Raw genomic sequence first — 17,156 nt, 5'->3', positions numbered from 1 at the left:
TCTTGTTTTGTTTATATTATTATTTTTTAATTTTAATTCTTGGTCAGTTATTATTACCCTGTAACAATTTTTCATGATAATTATTTAATTTCAATAGTTGAGGTCATGAATTAATTGAAACTAGACCACTATGGAAAATCTGGAAGCACTGGACGGCCGTTTCGTCATATTGTGGGACTCTTCAACAATGCGCGTCCACTATCCCGCCCGGCGAGATTCGAACCCAGGACCTATCAAATTCGCACGCGAGCGCTTAACCTCTAGACCATTCAGCCGGCATCCAACAGAGTTAATGTCTAACTTCAACCAATTCACGAAATTGAGCGACACATCCACCAATGTCTTTAGTGAGTTGTTATCTCACAACAGACCAGATCACTTTATGATGCAATCTTTTCAATATATATTTCTACAGAACTATATATTTATCATACGACTATAAACAGGAATGTGAAAAAGAAAAGTTTCTTTGCTGGATTCTCGTTATTTTTTTTCTACATCTCGCCTGGTCGCTTTCTTCAACCAAATACACATGAACAAGTTAACATGGTGTAAAAACATGAAACAATGGTCATAAACACAAATAAATATACATCAAGTGAAAGACATTAGAATAAGAAGTTATACTTTTCTTATATATTTAGTTTTAATAATCTCCAAGACTACTATACCTTTGTTATATTAGCAAACAGAGTTGATTCGTTATACTTTATCATAATGAATTATCTTTATTGAAATGTAATGAAGAAGAAATGAGCTGGGTTTTTTTCTGATTTAAAAACCATTTGGAATATATATATGAACAAAATGAACATCTCAGTTGTACATATGGATATATACGCATACAGGGAAAGACACTATTACATAAGAATCAACAGTTAATTAAGGCATTTTGTTTTTACTTACACATAAAATAATGAACTGAAACAAAATAAGTGTACATGTTTATGACTAGTCTGAACGTTCATACGAAAAAACAAACAAACAATGTTCACTTATTGTTGAATATGTTGAAGATTGACCGTTCAGTAGTTTATGTGCTTTGTTAGACAGTCATATTTGTTAGGTATAGCAATTCTTTTTAGTTTATATTTTAACAGTATTTATAGATGATTAGTTTCAGACAAGAAACATCAGTAAATTAGTCGGATGTCAGCTGAGTCGTTTAGAGTTTAAGCTTTCAGGTGAGGCCAAAAGTCCTTGATTCGAGTCTCACGTGTGGGATAGTAGTGGGTACTGCCGAGGAGTCCCATACTAGGACGAAACGGCCATCTAGTGTTTCCAGGTTTTTAGTGGTGGTCTAACAGTGATCGGCTCATGATCTCAATAAAAAAGTCAACAATTTTCACAACCCTATACTGACAAAATTAGTTAATACTCAATTTCATCAATTCATAGAGTCACAGAATCGTTGACTAGAAGTCAGTAAAATATTTTGGATCTAGGTTGAGTATTTATTGAAGCTTACTATCAAGGCATATCTGAAACATATAAAACTGTGTCCTTTTAGGAAACAATCCCAAACAGTTTAGCGCTCTGTGCTGTTTAGATTTCAACTAACTCCTATAAGTATGAATTACTGATCAATCACTGACATCATATTGTTTAGTGTTTACTGGAGTCTTTTATTCGACTACTGAAGAAAAATACATTATTGAACAATATAATTTACAATTAGATATTCATCAGACTTTACTCACTTATATACAGTGGTACTTATATGTATACATCAAAGAAAGTTAAACCGATCGAGGCAGTTCGTGAGACAACGATAATAATGACATTAACACAGTTGGATGCCTACTCAACTACCCAGAGTTCAAGTGTTCGGGTGCTGTCGGAGGTCCTGAGATCGGTCCTCTGTGATGTGGATGAGCATTGCTGAGGGGTCCCATACTGGTGCGAAACGACCATCCAGTGCCCTCAGGTTTTCAGTGGTAATCTAACTTAGATTGGTTTATTATTTTAATGAAGAAGTAACTAGGCTAAGTTAGTTACCATCTACTAGTCACATGATTTCAATATTAGTTTAATTATTGTATTATATAAACAAATATCACAAATTTATTGTCAAAAAGAATCTTTTCCATGCTATCAATTTAATCATGTAAACAATGTCAACAAATAGTTGATCATTTTGAAGGGTATACCTGGTTAATCCAAAATTTTGATATTTCTATGCAAAGATCATTTATTATACATGAATACAAAGTAGATAACATTTATATCAATATAGTAATAGTAATACTAATATTTACAATCAAAAAGGATTAATTTCGAGAACTATTATTATTATTATTATTAGTAGTAGTAGTAATAGTAATAGTAGTAGTAGTAATAGTAGTAGTAGTAGTAATAGTAGTAATAGTAGTAGTAGTAGTATTAGCCAACCAATTGAATGCATAAGGTAGGTAATCAAAGTATATGTGAAACTTTGCTGTTGATGAAAAAGCAAGCAAGCGAATAAACAAAATTAATTGCAAAGAAAATATTGATGGTTTATATTACGGTTTGGTGTATATTGTTAAATTTAATGCTAAAACTTGTAAGATTCATGTGTTCATTATGATTTTTGATAAACTTGTATAATTCAGTTAATAATCCATTCTATATACCGTTGATAGGTCACTGAATTTAGGGGTAATTCAATTGTTAGTTTTACTTACATACTCCTGTTACCTCTCGTGGAGGAGCATAGGCCGACATTCTCCATCCAACCCTGTCCTGGGCAAACCTTTCTAGTTCCTTCCAGTTATTATTTGTCCTTTTTATATCTGTTTCTATTTCACGGCGTAATGTGTTCTTTGGCCTTCCTCTTTTCTGATTCCCTTCCGGATTTCAAGTTAGGGATTGCCTCGTGATGCAGTTTGGTGATTTCCCCAGTGTATGTCCTATCCACTTCCAACTTATTTTCCTGATTTCCTCTTCAGATGGAAGCTGGTTTGTCCTCTCCCATAAAACGCTGTTGTTGATAGTATCCAGCCAGTGAATGTTGAGTATTTGGCGTAAACAACTGTTTATAAATACTTGAACCTTCTTGACGATGGATGTAGTAGTTCTCCACGTTTCGGCTCCGTGCAGTAGGACTGTCTTGACGTTCATATTGAAGATTCTCACTTTGATTTTAGTTGAGAGTTGTTTTGAGTTCCATATGTTCCTCAACTGTAGAAATGCTGATAACTAAAACTGTTCGGAAAAAGGAAGGAGATTGGTATTGAGTACGAGTCTCAATAAGGGTATAACTAATCGGATCCAGATATATCTAGAGGATGAGTTCGGAATAAGACTAAACGTGCTTACTGGATTCTACTTCTAAATTCTACCCAAATATACTAAAAATCTATAAATGATAGGGAATATCGAGACAACTGCTGAGGATACATTTATCCTAAAAGAGAATGTTCATTTCTAGTCGTGTTATCAACAATAAGAAAATACAAATCTTCACAAAATATAGAAATCGAAAGATAACTCCGTTCACTTTTCTAGCAGTTTCACTGCTAGTGAGTTACGGAAAACGGATTCATGTGTTTAAATTTGAAATATATCTTTAATGTGAAACCGCTGCCTAAACGTCTCAGTCGAAAAGACTAGCTTGGATTTGAAACAGTAAACCGGTGGTTGCAGATTGAGCGCTTGAAAAACTAATTGACTAGCCTTTTAAGAGTATTATATATATATATATATATATATATATATATATATATATATATATATAATATACCTGATGAGCCACTGTTCTAGTAATATTGACAAGAAACTATCTCTGTCGTTTTTGGAAGTCATAAACTCATGGAAATGTTTGATATTTCGTACACCTTAGTAATTGTGTAAGCATTGGCAGGGTGCGTGAGTTACCAAAATTCAAAAAGATATGAGTTTATCTAACCTATCAATAAATCCATTATGATATGCATCAGGTGTAATACATATTAGTGTAGTATGCTACGATAGAAGAGCATAGATAACAGGTTATTTTATAGCACTGATTTGTAATTTGAGGTAAGTGACAGTTCAGTCATATAGCATCATTAAATAAAAGATCTATACCTTGAGTAAGTGGTTAGCTTGAAGCCCTTATGCGGGCTACTGTAGGTCTCAATCCCAAATAAAGATGAGGGGTTGAGCATAGGGCTAGTAACCATAAATTGTGAAAAAGATATTCGCTAAAGAATCGCTAACTAGAGAAAACCAATAAAACCCTACTCTGGGAGGAGAAGCGTCATCATATAGAAAACTTATGATATTGCATAGTGAATTCCGAGTCTTCAGAACCGACGAAGCTAATACCAGTATGGTTCAAGTGGGCATCAGGGATTTATGCTAGTAGGAGGAAATTAACAGATTTTCTCAGAGTTGACTGACTTCAAGATACATGTCCTGGAGTTCTAGTGGGAAGCAGTGACCAGTGGAGTTCAACCACGTCTGTTGTGAGATATCAACTCACTGAAGACAATTGGTGAATGGTTGCTCAACTTCGTGGATCAGTTGAAGTTAGACATTAACACCGTTGGATGCCAGCTCAGTGGTCTATCGGTTAAGGGCTTCGGCTCGAGACTGGTAGGTCCTGGGTTCGAATCCCGCGAGAGTGGGTTCGTGGATGCGCATTGCTGAGGAGTCCCATAATAGGACGAAACGGCCGTCCAGTGCTTCCAGGCTTTCGATGGTGGTCTAGCTTCAATTGACTTATGATTTCAACTTTGAAAAATACTGAAATCTCCACAAATCCCCTTCTAGATTTTCTCAGAGTTTGAGAACTCCGCGGGGATATGCAACTACGACTTCGCACAATGGTGAGAGCAATTTATTTGAGTTATTTAATCAAAATCCAATGGTCCATATTTCTAACTTCGGTTTATTTGTAATATCGAGCGATCTTTGTTTAATTTCACCACTAAGTTGATCTTTCGCTCCTAACATGGTTGTTCCATAGATTATGGCTTTTCACTAGAACTTTGAACAAACCACTGTGAAGCTAGTCGCCAATGGACACAATTATCATCTATAAAATTTATTTGCAACTACTTAACAATGAGCATACATGACTTCACGTGGGATTGATGCCAAGATGTTTAGGTCTTGTGCTTTAGAATACAATCACTAATAATATTGTTGAAGGTTAACTTAGTTTTTTCAAATAAGCAACAGAATACACGGAAAATGATAGGCATTTGTTGCATAAAGCTCCCAGAAACTCAATTTAATTTCTTAATTATATTCAACCAAATCTTCTTGAATAAACATTACTAAATAAAGCATAACGTCGTTGAACAAAACTGTGGGACATAATTATTATCAACAATGATCACAATATCTAATGAGGTTCAATGATTACTTAATTTTTAGGAAGTATTAACATCATAAGCAGAGATGGATAACACATCGATGGGAAGATTCAAACGAACAATACTAAGTGAGTTCAGTATTAACATCACTTGAAGTAAAACGGAAAATTCCTGAGCAATGGACAGCCACTTTACGTCTTAGTATGAGACTTCTCTTCTGTGTGCATTCGCAACCCCATCAAGGTCCTAACCCAGGACCTTCAGATCCCTTGGTGGGCGCGTTAATTTCGAACCGCTTAGTTGGAATTCGTATTTCCAACTTTACTTGATATGCGACATAGAGTGACGGTCGTTCAATGCTGTCATTAGTGATGACTGTCTTATTTTCCACACAGTTGAACTTCAACAGTCAAAGGTTCAACGATATGTTAGTAAATAAACTCAATAATTCTATGATTATTAAATAGTAACTGGGTGAGAATTTTGAAATTTCCCTAGCGTTCAGAAGTGAAATTTGTTTCTTTAGAATAATATGACTAGCGTAGTAAAAGCAAAAAAATAAGAAGAAACAGGATGTATAAATTATCCATTTTATGAAAAGAAAAAAAGCCCCTTTTTCTCACTACAATCGCGACGAAAATGTAACCGTTAATGAATTATTTTCTTTATCAATGAAATAACTTTATTTCCGCTATTCTATATGAAACTAAATAGAAATAAACCGACCACATGAGACACATTGATTTACAGGTAAAAGTAACTCATTCTACACTGATAACATGAATGAAAATAAAATATGATGACTTGATAGTTGAAAACTTGAGTCAACTGAAGCTAGACCACCAAGGAAAACCTGGAAGCACTGGACGTCCGTTTCGTCCTATTGGTGGGACTCCTCAGCAGTGCGCACCCACGATCCCGCACTCGCGAGATTTGAACCCAGGACCTACCAGTCTCGTGCCAGAGCCCTTAACCGATAGACCAATAAGCCAGCATCCGGAACCGCCGTCCAGTGCTTCCAGGTTTTCCTCAGTGGTCTAGCTTCAATTGATTCATGCTTTCAACTATGAAAATACTAAATCTCCACAAAATCCCTTCTGATTATAATAATTTAATTTTAATTGTAGGCTAGTGATTAAATAAAATACAAAAGTTTATGTCCTATAATCGGGCTTAATTTAAACACCTTTCAGGGATGTTTATTATTTACAAATAAACAATTCATATTTGAGTTTACTGAATTCATAAATCGACTGTTTTTGAGTAGTATATTTATTAAACTATAATTTATAGTAATTTGGACAGTGGTAAAACCATATATTAATGAATACCTTATTGTTCAATGATAAAACACGTCCTTATGGAAATCTATAATCGATCATTCATTGGTCATTCTAATGGTGTATTTTAGTTTATAATGTAGAGAAAAGGTAAATAGTTAACAAATTCTTTTAAATTAAACAAATAATAGTATTATTTGGTATGGGGAGTATATGGAAATTACTGAATTTCCATAGTTTAGATCACGGGTTGATCTTAGTTAGACAACCATTGTAAACCAAGAAGTACTGAACAGCTGATCCGTCCTAGCATGAAACTCATCAAAAGTTGATATCTACAACTCCAATATGGATTGAACCCAGGATCTTTAGTCTTATGGCGAGCGCCTAACTAGTAGAGCTCTGAGGTGACATTTGATAGTATACATGCTTAACTTCAATTACTTTGTGATTTTGTGCGACTACTTTCAGTTTCCTGTTAACTATAGTAGTAATAAACTTGTTATCGTTAGTGACCAACTTTGAGATGCGATTCCTGGAGTTATGGTGTGAAGCTGCGAAAAGTTAGCTTCAACTATGTCTGATGTGAGACGTTTATTCACAGCAGGCAATGGAAGATGATTGCACTGTATCACAAATTGATTGAAGTTAAGCATTTACAGCATCGGACGTCGACTCATTGGTCTACTGGTTCATCGTGAGACTAAACGTTCCACATAAAGATGCACCTGACATACACGGCATTAGTCAAAACTAGTAACCAATCAATTGTTAGTAGATTTGTCCTACAGGAGGTCATTTATAGCTTGTTTAGCTCAGTGGTAACGTCTCTGACTGTGAATCTATGTGACATGGGATGAAGTCCCTCAGGAAACATCAGTTTCCTCAAGATTACCGATAAACCTTGCTGACAAGTGACAAACAGTACGGAACCAAGGTCCAGGGTATCCTGTCAACTACGTCCAACCAACACCTTACAGGTCCTAGGTTCACTCCATGGTGGTGGGGGATGGATGCCCATTATTGACGAGTCCTATCCTAGGATGGAACAACTCTTAAGTGCTTCTTGGTTTTCAATGGTTGTCTAACTAAGATCGACCTGTAATGAAAAATATGAAAATAATAGTGCTAACAATATTAGTAATATGGTTAGAAATAATTTTTGTTATGAACAAATACATTTGACAGAAGTGTCATGTTTTTCATGTGTCTTCCTCTAAAAGATTTACTAAAATAATAATAATCTTTGTCATTATTATCATCGTCATCATCAGTTTCCTTGAAGATAAACAAAAGAGAATAAAACAATAATTTAGTCCCTTGTCACCTACAACTGTTAGAAAAATGTTTACATTGGAAAGAGGAAAGACAAATCAGATATTACTTATGATTGAATTATTTATTTTCGTAAAACAATAATAGATAGATAGTTGTGTTGAATCAAAAGTTAATTGAAAGAAAATCTGATTTCTTCTATTCCAACTCAACAAACGAAATGAACAGTAAGGATATCACGTGCCCCCAAATGCCCTGGTATGGCCGAGAGTGGGCAGAGTACGCTCTTCCTCTCGAAATGCTCTCACGTGGCCACGCGTATATAGCCTGTGCCAGGGAAGTCCTACTCACTGCCTTCTCACAGTGGCATTACTGTTGTTTAAGAAATTGAGAGGACGAAAAGCGAATGTCCGGCGCTTTAACTGGGTTGGTGGACACGCAAAGTTCACCTAGAGGAGTTGGAAAACCCTGATTCCAAACCAATGGTGTACATGGGCTCCAGTATCCTGAGGGAACAAATGGCGTATGAACCAATCGTTGGTCACCGGCTACCATGGGACTGCATCTCCTTATGATGCTCCACTACCTTGTGGATCAGACCTTTAGGTCGAAGACTCCGGTTGTGGCCCCCTAAGAAAACTACCTGCTTCAGTTTGGGCACCTGGGCAGTATCACAGCCCTCACACAGATCAAATGAGATTTGTGTGGCGCATATGTATCTGGTGCTTCCTTGTACCAATATTTATGTGTTCAAATAAATAAATAGATATCACGTTGATTTCAAGATCGATATATTTAAAAAAGAAAATAAATCTTCTTTTATGAGGACGGATCGAAGTCAGTCGAGAATCATTGTCAAAACTAAAAAGTGTTGTACAGTTATAGTACGTCTTAGTCATGGGCTCTTGGTTAACGTGTGTATGTCCATCTCCAAGACCAAATAGAATCAAAGGTTTCAGAAGTCATTCCAAGCCATGAAGTGAACTGTAACGTGTACAGCAAAATAGCTCGTAAAATGGATTAGATACGAAACGACAAATAACTCGAATTTGATTCTGGTATTTATATGGTTTTATATTCATGGCAAGACTGAAAAGATATAAGATGAATATATTCCTGCCTTAAACTTACATGATAGGATCATTTACTTTTTTATACAGATAAATGTGTTATAACTGGACACCAAGATTAAATGCACCAAACAAATACAGTGGTGATACTGTGAGGAAATAAAAACAGAGAGGGAGGGGGGAATAAAATTGAAGATTTCTGATTTCTTAAGCCTTTGATGGACAGATAAGTGAACAAGATAAGTACATAATAACGGAGACAGTTCAGTTAAGAAAACGAAGACAGATTTCTGTCAGTTAAAGTTTTTCTTACTTTTATGAAGAGTGTAAAAAACAGACTACAACGGGATCGTAAACGGCTTCTATTCTAAACTATGTTTGGTATCGTCTCCAACTCCTGAGTTGCAACATCTCTGGGACCCTGGACATGAAGTTGTGATCCATGCTAGTCCTATAGAGTTTTCTTTCATACTACTCTACCATGTCATAAACTGACTACCTCTTTGACTTTCCAATTCATTCTCAGAGTTGGCAAATAATCCAAGTAGTGGGGACCGCTTGGATTACAGTTGTAGAACATATCCAAGTCATTAAATTCATTGTTTCAAGGTAATAACACCATCTGGATTACAGTCACTGTAGTCGAATACATATAACCAAACTTTAGCATATTGAAAATTATTCTTAAGTTGAATAAATCCTCACTAATCCCACTGGACTAATTAAAGAATTAATTTTTTCCTCTCTCTCTCTCTCTGTTTTCCAGTTTGCATATATATGTATATGTGTATATCAAGTGGTCTAAATGTACTAGTCGGTATCATATTAGTAGAAGGTAGACAAAAAATCTTATACAGGAATAAATTAGTATGAACAAGAAGTTTCTAATGTATGAATAATAAATAAACATCATATGTATGAGTTAATAAAATGTCTATATGACCAACTTTTACTTCTTTTTTCCCTTAGAAAAAAATAGTCATACAGCTAATTAATTATGAATTGTTAAGAGGAAATAAAATTGACAAAACAAGTGTGAAATGACAAGTACTAGTCTAGTGTTTTTTTTGTTTTCAAGAACTAGTAATAATAATGTTTATAATTGACTTAGTACTGTTTGTTTGAAGCTTCCCATTGATGATGTTTAGGACTGCAACTGGTCAGTCTCTAATTGGCATATGTGTATACTGTGCATATTGCCTAGATATAGCCTTAATTCACAAGTATTATAAACAAAGATGGATAGTGGCTAGCAGTGGAATCCAGGAAGCGCGTTTCGCCCTATTTGGGACTCGTCAACTGGATGTATCTGCATCTCACAGTTGATGTTCACTCTGGGACTCCAACACAGTACCTTTCGCTTCAAACGCCATCGCGTTATCCACTCAGCTACTGAGTCCTGGTAGCCACTTGCTTGTGCAATAGGGTGAAGCTTAAATTCACTTGATATTGTTTGTTTGAATCTTCCCATTGATGTTTAGGACTGCAACTGGTCAGTCTCTAATTGACATATGTGTATACTGCGCGTATTGCCTCGATATAGCCTTAATTCACAAGCATTGTAAGCGAAGATGGATAGTGGCTAGCAAATACGACGAAAAGCGCGTCGTGGATTCCACTGCTACCACTATTCATCTTTGCTTGAAATGGATGTTGTTTATTTATTTCTTAATGCTATTTCCTATTACTGTGAAAAACTAATTCTTTAGTAATGGTAGAAAGAATTTGTTCATTTTTCGAATAACCTATTGCGTTATTAAATGAAAATTCGACAAAGAAAATTTTTAGTCTTTTACATTCGTATTTATAGTTGTGTGATAAATATATGAGTTCATGAATCGATCTAAGCTTGACCGCCATTGAAAACCTGGAAGCATTGGACCGCCGTTTCATCCTAGTATGAATCCCCCATCTGGGATCGTGGATGCACACTGTTGATCATAAAAATCATATCTAAATGATACAGAAGATTTATGTCCTTATATGACAGAAAGAACCTTTGAATATCAAAGAATGATTTTATTTAGACATGGAAATGTAACCTGCAATATGAAGGTTGGAAATATGATATGAGTATGAAATGGTAACAATTTACAATATATCAAAAAACAGATTTTTTTTGACAATATTAACGAAAACTTCATATTGACGTTAGGGACAATAATTAGTGAACACATAAAAGTTTCAGGAAAACAAAAGATGCCAAAAGTACAGGGGTGTGGCCATCATTAACTAATGAAGACCGTAACGAATATAATGTAGACCAGAAATACTTCATATAATAAACTGTCGTTTATGATTAGATCAATAGTGATTTACAGAAATGGGAGTATTAACACCAGGTGATAAAAAGTGAGAAAATAAAACTTGAATAACTATTCTTTAGTTAATAAGCTTACAAATGTTTAATGAGCATTTATGGGACACTTGTTTTTATGTTATTGATATGTATACCTAATTATAAGTCATTTCTTATTTTTTACTAATCGTTGGCATATCTTTTACCGCCCATAAATTACGGTTAATCAATTAACAACCCATTAGTAAACTTTGTAATATATATATATATATATGCCTGTTATATCCCGAAGAGAATTATGGATGGTAACTTTTAAGGACTATTTATGGACCAATACTATATGTATATTTTTATTGCATAATTATTAACCCTCTTTATAAAACAGATGAATCATAATCCATCATTTCATTAAACAAATAAATGAGAAGAGATAAATAAAACAAGAATACAAGGAGAGGAGATTTGTGAAGATGTCTGGATTTGAAGATAGTTTACTTCATAGATTACCTATGGTTAGATAACTATTGAAAACCAACGAACAGTAGAGAAGTCATTAGTGGACACTATTGAAGTTATAAGACTGATATGTAACAGTTATTTAATGGTTATCTAAGTACAGTTGGTCTCTAATGTGTAAGCAATCTTCACAATGAGAACAGACCTCTAGAATATCATCTTTTTTCCTTTAAAAAAAAAACCATAAATAAAGTTTTTTCGGATAAAAGACTTTAAATAATGGTGCTATTGTTGTTTATGTATTATTATCAGTTAATGATAGAAGTTTAAGGCATTCAATTTGAATGTTGCTACTTTTCATTTAGTCACCGAATACAAATTTATATCAGTCAAATATGGAGGTATATTAACTGAAGAAAATTAGAAATAGTACCTATCTAGCTAACTGGACCAAAATAGGCAGATCATAGTACAAACCGGAAAACTCTAATTAATTAAAAAACCGATTAATTTAAGCGTTAGCTTAATCTTCTTTAATTGAAGTGATCTTTTTTATCGGGTAAGTAATAGTGAGGTTAGACACAGGATATTAGGGAATGATGGTAAATCAGTTGATGAGGCCATGAATCTTCATCGACTGAGATGGTTGAGCCACGTGTTATGTATGTTTGAACACCGATTACCACGACGCTCAATGCTGACTAGTAAAGGGGATGATTGGAAGAGAGTTAGGGACGGCCAAACCAAAACATGGCATCAGATCTTGAAGTCACTAACTTTTAGTCTGAGCCATGTTGGTAGATGCAGACTACCTGGTTGAGGTCTGCGCGACTATCGTAACCGATGGTTGGAGACTCTGTGTGACATGGCTCACAATCGATCACAATGGCGCATGTGTATACACTCTTTATCTTCCCTTAAACCTTGAGATTAAAATTGCTTCATATCTGTCTTCCCATACTATATCCTTATATACAACTCTTTTTATATATTACCACCACTAAATTAACTACTTCTATGAATTCGGTATTCATCTTGTTGTGCTAACGAGGTATGTCAACTTGGACCGATGCATATGCGTGCCTGGTCCTACGTTGTAGCTGACTGACTGAAGTGATCTTCTCATTCATTGAGTTATTATTTCTTTTTGTAATTCTAAATTAAACTTTGAATTTAAAAAAAGATCGTTTCATTGAATGATACTCTGTCTTTGAATTATCATGTTCGTCTATAAGTTGATTTCTAAAAATTATCTACTCCACTCAATGAAAATTTATTAGCATGTGAATCGTATCATTTTTAATACAATAAATATCATATAATCAGTTTCTATGATATAATGGAAAAAAGAAAAGAAAGAAAGCTTATACGTGTTTACTGCTCATCATGTGTTTACTTCGCATAGCGATAGGGGGGGGAAGTCAAAGGAAAAAATGTTTTCATTGTCAGTTGGAAAAGGAAAAAAGCACGTGTATAAAGAAGATTGAGACTTTTCTTTTTCATAAGATACACTATAATATAACACCATTACAGTATAAGAGCGAATGATTTGGACTAAACAAATAACGGACAAAATAAACCGAAGTATATGTATATAGGTAAATATCTGATATATACTCATCACCATTTATTTATCAATTACTCCTTTTATAAGATGATTGAAAAAGAATAACACTTGTATTGTTTTTTGGCATAGATTTCTGTCATAAACATAAATATACACTTTTACATTTAAGAATCAATGAATAAATGGATTAAATACATTTATTGATAGATATTTATGTTCATAGTTGAAAGCATCAGCCAATTGAAAGCTAGATCACCAAAGAAAAAACTGGGAAGCACTGGGACGGGTGTTTTCGACTCATGGCTTCCAACTAATGAAAATACTAAAATATCCACAAAACCCCTTCTGATCATATGCTCACTAAGTGACTGACCATGTGGTGGAATTCCTGAAGTTCTAGTGAGAAGTAGTGATTAGTGGAGTTTATGCCACGTCTGTTGTGAGATAGTAACTCACTGAAGACAATTGGTGAACGGTCGCTCAACTTCGTGGATTGGGTGAAGTTAGACATTAACATTATCAGATGCCGGCTCAGTGGTCTAGAGGTTAAGTGCTCTGGCGCCAGACTGATAGGTCCTGGGTTCGAATCTCGCGAGTGCGGGATCGTGGATGCGCACTGCTGAGGAGTCCCACAATGGAACGAAATGGCTGTCCAGTGCTTCCAGGTTTTCCATGGTGGTCTAGCTTCAACTGACTCATGCTTTCAACTATATAAAATTACTAAAATCTCCACATAACCCCTTCTGAGATAATTATGTATTTTTCATTAATAGATTTGTCTTCTTTTAACTATTCCCATTTAAAAAACTTGTTTATGATCAATTAGAATAAATAATTTTCAATATATTCATTGATTATAAGGGATAATACTTTGATTAAAGAATGATAATGAATTAATGGGAAATTTTTCAATAATGACATTTATTAAACCTATACAATTATATTTAAGGTTAATTTTATACACAATGGTTTGTAATAAGAGAGATGCTGGATTATTTCTACAGTATTGAATGAGTTACGTAATACACATGCAGCGGCCTGCTTGAACAACTGGGCTACTGTTCCTGCCATCTAGATATTTCAACAAGTTATCTAATTTTGTTTGTTTTAATACATCATTATGGACTATAACAGCATAACCTATTCAGGTGAGTTTCTGAAAAGTTTACAAATTTTCGCTGTACAAGTTACAAAGGCCAAATCAGAGATATCCTGGTTGCTAGCAATATATAGCGAAAAGAATGTATATTATTTAGATGTCGATTTATTGGATTGCGAAGTTCCAACTGGTGATCACTCAATATTTTTCGTCAGGATCGACTAAGAATTAAGAAACGGAAAACTGTTGAAATACTTTGTGCTGAGAATTCTATATTGCACCAAAAATATAATATTGAATAAAGCTCATAATAATAATAAATAATAAAATAGCCTTAAAGGTAATAAGAAGTTTTAGTTCATAGAATAGTTGTATAAAGAAAATGAACAACAAAAGAATAATTAGCATTGATGACTTATATAATGAAATCAGATTTGAATCGCTGAATTGGTATAACTTTAACCATGTACAAAATTCCGATACAAGACATCTTAAATCATTTCTTTCGATTTTGTAGATAATCTTAAATAATGATTCCCATGGTAGTAAGTGATAACAGATGACTACATATTTAAGGAGTGAGTTGTTGACTGACTCGTATCCTCCTTAGAATAGCTATTGGGGTTTGTACTCAGATATGGTTTTACAAAATGCACAGTTTGTACAGCCGATATAGCCTACTCGACAAGAGCAAGTAAGCCGACAAATGCATAATGAGGTGGCCTAAAAAGACAGTTTACCCCTAACACTTCACAAAATGAAGTGCCTACCGAAGTAAATAATTCAGAACTCTGTTGAATAGGTGTTCTTCGAAGGTCTTGGAGGTCTATTCCTCATATTTTCTGCAACCGTCATTCTTTTCAACTCAATGTTCATGGATAATGTTATCGAGGGTTACTTTCAGGTGTAGGTTTGAATTTTAAATAACTATCAATGACCCTGAGGAGAAATTACCTCACATAAGTGATTATTGGGCTTCATTAAATTTATCATCGACAGTGTCCTCCTTGAGTATATGTCTAGCTCTCAAAAATAGACAATGAACTAATTTTCTTGAAAGTTGGTATACTGCCCATTCCGAGTAGGCTTCCTGGATATCAGTCTTTGTAAAGAACTATGCAGTCTTTGTTTAAATAAAACATCAAGAAAATGAAATGTTTACACCTTCAATTTCACTCTGAATTTGATCGATTGGTGCCAATAATGTATTATATGGATTTAATAATTATGGTCATTCGATTATGTTCACACATGGAATCGGAAGTAAATCTAACATTTCATGTTCTTCATGTTTTTTTTCCAAAGATTAAATCACATTTCCTGAATAGTTATTCAATACAATTTTATCAGTAAAAGAAATAACACTGTTATTCACTATATACTTTAAGAAAAAAGAAGTATTCATAGAATTTTGATTGACTAATTTATTTTAGTGTAAAATATTTGAAGGAGTCTTCGTGGATACTATGATGATTTTAATAGTTGAGATCATAAGTCAATTGCAGCTAGACCTCCATAGAAAATCTGGAAGCACTGGACGGCCGTTTCGTCCTATTATGAGACTCCTCGGCAGTGCGCATCCACGATCCACAAAAACCCTCCTGATATTAATCAACATATGTGTTATATCCCCTGGCGAATTATGAATGGTAAGGCTGAGGTCCATTTATGGACAAATGTAATACGCCTATTCTTATTGGATAGTTGTTAAATAAGTGACCTAATCGTTTCCGTGTTCTTCTTATCATAACCTTTATTTTGACCTTGGAACTATTATTATTGATTACTTTCCCCCTAGCTACAGCCACATTGGCCAATTACTGTACAAATGCTATTTTTCTATTTTTGATATATGTGGTCTGTTTGGTTAGTATATATAACCCAGTATGCTTGTAAATAATGATTCATATTGCTGAGGCTGTTATTTGTGTTCTGGACTTAACGGCTGGGCTAGGCAGATAGGAAGGACCGAATAGCACCCAAGACTGCTCGTACGTATTTTCTGTATCATTGGACATATACATATATATTAAGAGGCCAGAAATCTATACGTTATAACAATATGCTCACTAGTGACTGGTCTCAAGAGATATTTCCTGGAGTTCTAGTGAGAAGCAGTGACCGATCGAGTTCAACCGGGTCTGTAGTGAGATAATAACTCGCTGAAGACAATGGTGGATGTGTCGCTCAGTTTCGTGGATCGGTTGAAGTTAGACACTATTACCGTTGGATACGGGCTCAGTGGTCTAGAGTCTAAGCGTTCACGCGCGAGACGAGATCGTGGATGCGCGCAGCTGAGGAGTCCTATATCAGGATGAAACGGCCGTCCAGTGCTTCCAGGTTTTCCATGGTGGTCTAGCTTCAATTGACTCATGATTTCAACTATGAAAATATATAATTAAGTATACACAAAAGACCTACTCATAATATGAAACAAGTAAACATTCAGCAAAATATTTTTCATCAGATTCAATTAATAATTCTTGACATCGACCAATCAAAAGTTTAATACGTTCTTCACGAACCTAAAAAAAATTATTAAAAAAAAAAAGAGAAAATTTTTTTTTAATTTTTATTTTGTTTCCAATCAAATAATGAAACAAATTAAAACGACCAACAACAAAAAAAGATACAAAATTAAATTATAATTTTTTTTATTATTAATCATTTCAATTAATAAATGAATATCATTCAATCATCTACAATAGTCAATCATTTATGTTATTGTTGTTATGGAATTATACATCATTATTACTTTGATTATTTAAAAAAAAAAGGGTAAATTGATTGCATAACTTTTATTCTATTTTCTAAGAGGCATTCAT

General features: G+C 34.4%; 1 non-coding gene across 1 annotated transcript; it reads left to right on the top strand.

Moving 5' to 3' along the window:
• The first annotated feature begins 4,519 nt into the window (after positions 1-4,519).
• On the top strand, positions 4,520-4,591 carry Smp_tRNA_00479_Pseudo_CGA.1.1. Its single transcript has one exon. It is a non-coding gene (tRNA).
• Positions 4,592-17,156: the final 12,565 nt, after the last annotated feature.

This window comes from Schistosoma mansoni, chromosome 3 (genome assembly GCF_000237925.1).
Source record: "Schistosoma mansoni strain Puerto Rico chromosome 3, complete genome".
Classification (NCBI taxonomy): Eukaryota; Metazoa; Platyhelminthes; class Trematoda; order Strigeidida; family Schistosomatidae; genus Schistosoma; species Schistosoma mansoni.
This window is presented reverse-complemented; position numbering and strand designations above follow the sequence as displayed.